The sequence below is a fragment of the Macaca fascicularis genome, chromosome 3, assembly GCF_037993035.2.
Source record: "Macaca fascicularis isolate 582-1 chromosome 3, T2T-MFA8v1.1".
Lineage (NCBI taxonomy): Eukaryota > Metazoa > Chordata > Mammalia > Primates > Cercopithecidae > Macaca > Macaca fascicularis.
The window spans coordinates 75,577,930-75,587,462 of record NC_088377.1 but is presented as its reverse complement, the minus strand read 5'-3'; the positions used below and the strand labels follow the sequence as shown (position 1 = coordinate 75,587,462).

Below are 9,533 nucleotides of genomic sequence, written 5' to 3'. Positions count from 1 at the left end.
TACCCACATTTATTCCCAGTTTTCCAATATTTGCGAGCCATACATGTGATGAGGAGTTAATTTCCAAAATATTTAAGAAACACGTTTGCTAAAACTCAATAGCAAAAAACAAAAACAAAAACAAAAAACCCACAACCTAATAACACAACTTTTAAATGAGCTAAAGACCTGAATAGATGTTTCTTCAAGAAAACATGCAAATGGCTGGCTGGGCGCTGTGGCTCACGCCTGTAATCCTAGCACTTTGGGAGGCCAAGGCAGGTGGATCACAAGGTCAGGAGTTCGAGACCAGCCTGACCAACATGGTGAAACCCCGTCTCTACTAAAAATACAAAAAATTAGCCAGGCATAGTGGTGCGTGCCTGTAATTCTAGCTACTCAGGAGGCTGAGGCAGGAGAATCGCTTGAACCTAAGAGGTGGAGATTGCAGTGAGCAGATATCATGCCACTGCACTCCGGCCTGGGTAACAGAGTGGGACTCCATCTCAATAAATAAATAAATGAAAAAGAAAACATACAAATGGCCAACCACTATATGAAAAGTTGCTCAATGTCACTAATCACGAAGAAATTGCAAATCAAAACCACAATGTGAGATATCACCCTACTGTTGTTAAGATGTCTATTATCAAAAAAAAGACAACACGTGTCAGTGACGATATAGAGAAATTGAATCCCTTGTTCATAGTTGGTGGGTATGCAGAATGGTGCAGCCATAATGAAAAACAGTATTGAAGTGCCTCAACAAATTAAAAATAGAACTAACATAGGATCCAACAATTCAGCTTCTGGGTATTTATTCAAAAGAATTGAAATAAGGATCTTGAAGATAAATTAATACTCCCATGTTTATTGCAGCATTATTAACAACAGCCAAGATGTAGAAACAACCTAAATATTCATTGGAAGGTAAACAAATCAAGAAAGCATGGTGTATACCTTCAGTGGAATACTATTCAGCCTTAGAAAAGGAGGACATTCTGCAGCATGTGAAAATATGGATGAACTTTGAAGACATTATACTAAGTCAGTCAGTCACAAAAAGATAAATACTGCATGATTCCACTTACATGAGGAATCTAAAACTGTCAATCTCATAGAAGCAGAGAGTAGAATGGTGTTTGCTGGGGGCTGGAGGGAGGAGAGAAGGGGGAGTTGCTGTCCAATGGACATAAAATTTCAGTTTTGCGAAATCAATAATTTCTAGAGATCTGATGTACAGTATCACGCTTACAGTTAACAATACTGTATTGTACACTTGAAATCTGTTAAGAAGGTAAATCTAATGTTAAGTGCTCTTATCACAAATGAAAAATAAAGGGGAATGAGGAAAACCCTTTCACAAGTCTGGAATGAGGATAAAATAAGACTATGAATGGGAAAATACTTTGTAAACTGTAAAACTTGACACAAACGTTAATTCATATAAAGTAGCCAGGACCATCTTTTTAAATCTAATACTCAGGTTGTCTCATTCATAAGCTTAAAACTCTTCAACCATAACATTTTACAATAATAAAAGGCTCTCTCTAGCCTCATCTTTCATCTTTCATGCACACACACACACGCATGCACACACACACGCATGCACACACACACAAGCACGCACACACACGCGCACACACACACACACATACACATACCTGCACACAGGGGTATTTCAGCAGTTTAGCCTCCCTTCCATTCTTGTAATATTTCAAGTCCCTTCTGTCCCTGAGTCTTTCTTATCCTTCAGCTCTTAGTTCAAACACAACCTCTACAGAGACCTTTCCAGACCATCCTATCTGAATAACCTTCTCCCATCCCTTGCCGACTCGTTCATCATCTTGTTTATTACTACCTAATGCCACACTTTGAGATCGTCTTGCTCAATTTTTTTGTTTGTTTTCTTATTCATTGTCTCTCCTGGTTCCATGGGTTCAGGGTGTGGCCTGTCTCTCTTCTGTCCCCAGTATCAGAACAGAATCTGGTACATGGTAGACACTCAGTACCTGCGTGTGAAAATTGAATGAGGATGTTAAGTGTTCCCACCACAAAAATGACAACTATGTGAGGTAATGCAAGCTAGATTTAGCCATTCCACAATGTATATATACAGTAGTCTCTACTTATCCATTCCAAGGGAATACGTTCCAAGACCCTCAGTAAATGCCTGAAACCATGCATAGTACCAAACCCTGTATATACTTGCGAAAGGAAAACAAAAACTTGGGAACCTACTTTCACTCTGCCAAAAGAAAATATTAAGCTGAAAGCTGAGTCATGCAAGAAGCTGCTTTTCCTTTTATTCCTAAGCAGAGTAGTACAGATAAAAGGTTAAACATCCCCACAGGTAGCTACTGTACCCTCACCTTATCTTAAGTGAAGCACCAATTTACCAAGGGCTAGAAGAACACATAACAGGCTATTCCCTTACCTGCTCCTTTTCTCTTGCCACACATGGATTCAGTCATGTAACCACAACTTCCCTCTTTCCCCTTTAAATACCAAAGCCCTCAGAATCGTCTTTGGAGCAAGGCACAGACCTCCCTTGCAGGCATGTCCTTAAAGTTGGCAAAATTAACTTCTGAATTGATGGATACCTTTCTCAGACACTTTTTGGTTTACACACTATACTTGGCAGTCAATCTGATCACCAAGACAGCTAAGTGACTAACGGGCAGGTAGTGTTTACACAGCCCAGGTACACCGGACAAAGGGATGATTCACATCCTGGGTGTGATGGACGGGACAGTATGAGATTTCATCACACTACTGAGAATGGCACACAATTTAAAACTGATTCTTTATTTCTGGAATTTTCCACCTAACACTTTTGGATCATGATTAACCACAAGTAACTGAAACCACAAAAAGGAAACTGCAGATAAGGGAAGATACTGTGCTTCAAAACATCATGTTGTTTATGATACATACAATTTTTTCCATCAATTAAAAAATAATATATAAAAATAAAATGTTTACTACCATAAAAAGAAAATGTGATGTACACATATAATGGAATATTATTCAGCCTTTACACGGAAAGAAATTCTAACACATTTCTGCAACATGGGTAAACCTTGAAGACTGAATTAAGTGCACCATTTGATTCAATACATATTCTTTAAAAAAATCTATTCCACGCCCACTAAAATATACCATACAACTTTCAAACACTGAAAAAAATATGCAAAAAATATAAAGTAGAAGAGGTGTTAGGAGTTATCTTAGTATTTTTACAAAACAGTAGTTAAAAGATTATAGCAGATGGAAATAAAGTAATTAAACAAAATAGCATTAAAGTAAAGCACTTAAATATAATTAAAAAGATTAAATCATTGTTGGTTTTAAAATACACCTATCCTCTTTCTCTTTTCATAATATGTACCTCAAAAATACAGTAAAATGCTAGTAGAAATTATCTCTAGGAGTTGATATCACAGAAATTATTTTTGCCTTGGTTTTTCGCGATGATAATGTATTACCCTTATAATCAGAGAAGCTGTAATGCCATTTCAAACAAAGAAGAAAAGCTCCCCATTCCCTGGCGCCCGCTTCCCCTTGTAGTGTGGGTTTTTCAATAGGAGCGCAGAGTGGAGGAAGGTGATCCTAAGGATTCTCCTCCTAAGAGGGCCAGGATTGCACCTCCCTGGGCCTGGGGTTCACACAAGACTGGGAAGACTCAGCGTCCTGGAGCCCCGCCTGCTCCATCTGGGCGAGGAAGCCCAGGATTGGGCTGCAAGTTTGTGAACAGGGGCACCGAGGCGTGCAGCGACGCTGAGTGACTCTTCCACAGCGCAGGGCTGAGTGGGCGGCAGGCCAGACGTGGGTCAGGACGCGCTCATCCCGGGCAGTGTCCAGTCCTGGCCTCGCGGGCCCAACTCGCCCGCCCTGTGCAGCCAGAGGACGGCGGGCGAGGCTGAGGTGCCGCTTGTTTCCGGGCCTGGGTGAGTAAGGATGCGTTTTTTTCCCCAGAAACAACGTAAATCTGGTTTGAGGCTGGCACAACACAGCAAGAGCAGTGCAGGTTGGTGGCCAGGCGCCGGGCCCTGCGGTTGCCGAACCTTCCCGAAGCCTGCGTCCCAGGCGCGCACTGGTTCCAGGCCCTGTGGCCCTGTGGCCCTGGGGCCTTGCGAGGGAAGCCGCAGCGGTGGCCGCAGCGGTGGCGGCTCCCAGAGCGGTGCGTACGGGCTTGTGCTGGCGGCAGACGGGGTGGAGGGGGGTGGGGATTAGGGAGTCGGGGGCGGTGGGGGGGGCCGGGGAGGTCGGAGGCGAGGGGTGGAGCCAGAGGCGGGGTGGAGGGGTCGGGGAGTGGGGGGGCGGGGGCGGGGGGTGAGCTCTTAATGCCTCTCAACCTCTGGTTAGAATTCTTGTCGATTTCTGGACACGCGGGCCTAGAGGAGGTGAGATCCGGCAACATTTCTCAGCCTTGGGTTCTTTTGTGTTTGTTTTTGTGTGTGTTTGTTTTGAGATGGAGTCTTGCTTTGTCCCCAGGCTGCAGTGCAGTGACGCGATCTTGGCTGCAACCTTCGCCTCCTGGGTTCAAGCGATTCTCCTGCCTCAGCCTCCTGAGTAGCTGGGATTACAGGCGCGCACCACCACGCCCAACTAATTTGTGTATTTTTAGTAGAGATGGGGTTTCGCTATGTTGACCAGGCTGGTCTTGAACTCCTGACCTCGTGATCCACCTGCGTTGGCCTCCCAAAGTGCTGGGTCTACAGGCGTGAGTGACCGCGCCTGGCAGCCATGGGTTCAAAGTAGGCGCAGGGAAGCTTCCGGAGGGTGCCTGGACGGCAGCTAAATGGTTGGGGCCTGGCTCCTGAGTGACCCTGTGTCATCCCCATGGCCAGATCCCACCCATCCACACAGGGCCGGCCTCCTGCCCTAGGATTCTGACTTGGGGGGCTTCCGAGCCCAGGATTCTAACACGCGTTGGAGGCTGAGAGCCTTGGCTGGCGCCCTCCGGTCAAGCTCACTACGTGGCCTTTGCGGCCCGCCTGCTTTTCTCTGCCTGGACCGCTCAGGTTTGACGGCCCAGGGTGGGCCCTAGACGTCTCAGGTGCCATAGAGGCGCTGCTCCCGGAACTGCTGAAAGGGGATTGACCAAATGCTGCTGCTGGGGCGAAGCGTCCTTGAGGAGGGACCCTACCAGGAAGGAGGTACCCCACCAGGAAGAACAGGGAGCCACAGCCTCCAGTCCCCTCGGCCATCATCCCGCCTTCCAATGCCTGATCCAGTGCCCCAGTGGCAGAAGCGAACTGGGACCAATCTGCAAAGGAGAAATTGAGTTGGCAGTGACGTTGCCAGAAAATCACAACTACGTGCGGAGTACGGAGGGGTGGTTTGGAGCTGAGAGACAATGGTTTAATAGCAGGCAGAGTCCTGTGCCTGATTTGCCTATCATAATGCCCTTTGGCCATTTCAAAACCAAATCTGGTTATGTGCTTCCACCCACCCTGCTCCCACCCCCAGTGTACGCATTGAATTCAGAACTCTCACCAGGCCCTACGTTTGCTGTGTTCCCTGCCTCACTTCGTGCCCTGCATGGTGACCTTCCGTCCTGTCCTCATGCTCACCGCACAGTCTTTGGCCAGAATCTTTGCATCCCCATCTCTGCAATTTCCCTCAAATCTGCTGCAGGGCAACACATCCTCCTCCTCCTTCAAATCTCGATTCAATCCTCACTGCCCTGACCTCTCTAAGTCAACTCCCTCCATCATAAAGTCCCTTGACGCCATGCATCAATTCAGCAATTCTGCATCATATTTATCATAGAAGGAAGCTTGCTTGCATTTGTGAGATCCCTTTGGCACCTCCCTCTGCTAGAGGATAAATGCCAAGGTCGTGAACTGTCTCTCTCTCTCTCTCTGTTTCTGAGAGGAAGTCTTGCTCTGTCACCTAGGCTGGAGTGCAGTGGCACGATCTCAGCTCACTGCAACCTCCGCCTCCCAGGTTCAAGCAATTCCCCTGCCTCAGCCTCTAGAGTAGCTGGGATTACAGGCGCGTGCCACCATGCCCAGCTAATTTTTGTATTTTTAGTAGAGACGGGAGGTTTTACCATGTTGATCAGGCTGGTCTTGAACTACTGACCTCAGGTGATGCACCTGCCTCGGCTTCCCAAAGCGTTGGGATTACAGGCATGAGCCACCACGCCTTGCTGAACTGCCTCTCTCTTTGCTGGCATCTTAACACCTTGCCTGGCACAAAGGAGGTCCTCAAAAATGTGTGTTGAATAAAACTTGCACAATGCACTAAGCAAGACTCTTGCACTAAAGATACATACTTTTAAACCTACAGAGTTTCTAGTTAGCTAGAACATAGTATCCAAGAGGCTGAGAATCTTTGCCTAATCACTTTAGGACCCTTTTACTCAGTGAAGCCAGTGCCCATTACAATGGCTTTCACAGAGTAAAAAGATCCTAAAGTGGTTTCCCTGGGCATGGTGGCTCATACCTGTAATTCCTGCATTTTGGGAGGCCAAAGTGGGAAGATTGCTTGAAGCCAGGAGCTCAAGACTAGCCTGGGCAACATACTGCGACCTTATCTCTACAAAAAAAGTTTAAACAATTAGCCAGGTGTGGTGATGCACACCTGTAGTCCTAGCTACTCAGGAGGCTGAGGTGGAAGGATTTTCTGGGCCCAGGAGTTCAAGGTTTCAGTGAGCTATGATGGTGCCACTGCATTCCAGCCTGAGCAACAGAGTGACATGTTGTCTCTAAGAAAAAAAAAAAAAAAAACACAAAAACAAAATGTGTGTTCACTCCTATGTCTAATAACTCCTCTTCTAAGAAAATATTACAAGAATGTAATCAGAAAGGTAGACAAAGATTAAATACAAATTTAATTATAATTTGCACAGAAACAGTTGGAAACAATCTAAATATCCTATGTTAGAGAATAATTGAATAAACTATCAAGTACTTCTTGATGAAATATTATGATGCCATGAAAATAGTACCTGATAATTTTTTTTTTTTTTACTTTGGAAACATTTTATGGGATGAGGATAAGAAGAAAATGTAATATGCTGTATGTTAAATGATTTCAACTGTGCAAAAAATATACAGAAAGCAATTGGGCAAAGTAGCCAAGTAAAGAATGACGCTAGGTAGTTGATTGTGTTTTATTTTCTTTTATGTTTACCCGTTTTGTATTATTCAAATTTTCCACAGGTATCACAATGAATAAATCAAAAGCTATGTAAAAATTAAAGAATTTGCCACAAGTCCTGGGTTCATAACTGTGACTGATAGGGAGCAAAAGGGTAAGCAACCAACATAGCCAATGAGGCTCGCATGCTAATTAGGTTCCTGGCACAATTTCGGAACATAAGAAAGGCAGAAGATTATCCTGGGGTCCTCTTGTTCAGACTAGGGTGTGAACAAGTGAGGGTGCGCATTCTTCCAGAGACCCTGCGGACAACTCAGTGGGGTCACACAGTGCAGCTATGCTTAGTGGAGGGTGGCCAGACAGGACAAAGTGAATTCTTGGGTTGTGACCCAGCACGTGATGTTAGCAATGCGATGCCTTGGTGGAGACTTAGTAGTCTCTCCCATTTCTCCTCCTTCTGAGAAATTCATGAGGCAGAGAGTGGTGGTAGAAGGACAGGAATGGCTGCCAACCCTCAGGCAGAGACGGATGTCTGGGGATCTCTGGTGGGAAACATGCCTGACCACAGATAAGACTCCTCAAGGGACAAAAACACCCTGCCCTAAGAAATGGGATAGGAATGTAGTTTGAAACCTTGCACTCGGTCACCCTGTTCCCTTTGGAAATAGATCCCTGCACTATAATAAGTGTAAAGTTTCTCTCTCTCTCTCTCTTACACACACATACAAATACACATTCTCTTTCATGTTGACCTGAGGAAAGTGACCCAGTGTCCTGACCCAAAACCTGATTCCTTTGCACGCTCCTCAGCCCAGCCCCTGAGGGGCAGAGCACCCAAACACACAACGTTTAACTGGGGCAGCTGGCTTCTTGGACCTGCCTGCGAACGCTAACTGGGCATTGGATACGGTGTGAGAGAGAGCTCAGTATGCGTTTTTGTGTCCAGCAGAGGACCATCCCAGTGTGGGACTTTACAATAGTAATGAGCAATGGAAATGTTGAAAATATTTCTCGGGATACAACCCCTGGCCAGACAGCCCTAATTTAGGAATCTTGCACAACTTTTCCCAGCACGTGATGAATTTTGAGTTTCTAGTGTCACATGTGCCAGAGTTTTCAGAGTCCTGAGGCCTGTTTTGCTTTGTTTTCTTTGCCTTTTTCGAATACTAAAGATTAAAGCCAGTCAGATATTTTGAGATATTTCAGTTAAACAGATCTCTGTGTTTCAAAGTAAAAACGATAGATAATACTGTTTTTGCTAGTGGAAAATGAGCTAATCCGTCCTTGTTGCCTGAAGACTGCTTTTCAGTAGAACGGCCAGGCCCTGCCTTCACTTAGAGGTGTTACAGGCTGTAAGTGAATGGAATAGGTGTCCAGGCCAAGTAGGACTTAAAGTTTCTAACAAATTAAACGGTTATTGTCAAGTAGAGTGAGTAGAGTTTCATGAGTTACGTGAAGGACTGTAGGTGTGGGTGCCCCTGAGCCTCCTCACACTTCAGTGTATTTGTGATGTTGCATTGATGCTGTTCCTGAGCTAGGGATTCAGAATTAAGCTGATGGAGCCCATGTCACGTGAACTCCAGTTCCCACTGCAGAGTCCTTGATCCACACTGACGTTCCAGAGCACCCCTGTTCTGCACTGCAGCAAAAGTGAAGACACCAGAAGCCTTTGTAAATGATCCCTGAACATTCAAGCGTGTTCCTCCAGTCAAAAACCAATATAATGCCAAGGATTTAGAGGAATTGTTTTGGAAAATTATGTACATTGAATTAGCCCACTGCTGTACAAAATTATTGCACATCCACTCTTGGATAGAACAGTATAATGCATGTAAAGCACTTGTCAATCCAGACAGCTATATAAATCTTAGTTATTATTATAGTATAATTGACAGAGCTCTCATCTTGAGTCATCCAGCAAATAATTTTTTAAATTATACTTTAAGTTCTAGGGTACATGTGCACAATGTGCAGGTTTGTTACATATGTATACATATGCCATGCTGGTGTGCTGCACCCATAAACTCGTCATTTACATTAGGTATATCTCCTAATGCTATCCCTCTCCCCCTCCCCCCTCCCCCCAGCAGGCCCTGGTGTGTGATGTTCCCCTTCCTGTGTCCAGTAAATAATTTATAAGTGCCTACTACATGCCAAGCAATGTTCTGGGCCTTGGGGATAAAGGAACGAACAACAGATAAAAGTTCCCCAACCCAATGGAACTTGTAGTAAGGGAGGAGAAAATAAACAAGACGAATAAGTAAAATAACTTGTGCTTTAGATAAAAAGACATGCAAGGAGAAAAGCAGAACAAAAAGGAGGGGTATACGTACTGGGGAGGGTGAGAACTTTAGGTAAAGTAGCAAGGAAGGCCTCCCCAAAGGGTGATAGCTGGGTAAAGTTGAGGCCAGTGCAGCTGCAGTGCCTTGAGGGGGTTGGGA

General features: G+C 45.0%; 1 long non-coding RNA gene across 1 annotated transcript; it reads left to right on the top strand.

Annotated features, from left to right (window-relative positions):
• Window positions 1-3,787: 3,787 nt before the first annotated feature.
• On the top strand, window positions 3,788-7,207 carry LOC135970141 (uncharacterized). The gene is made up of 2 exons (XR_012433192.1): window positions 3,788-4,162; window positions 4,477-7,207. It is a non-coding gene; the product is annotated as an uncharacterized lncRNA (long non-coding RNA).
• The last annotated feature ends 2,326 nt before the right edge of the window (window positions 7,208-9,533 follow it).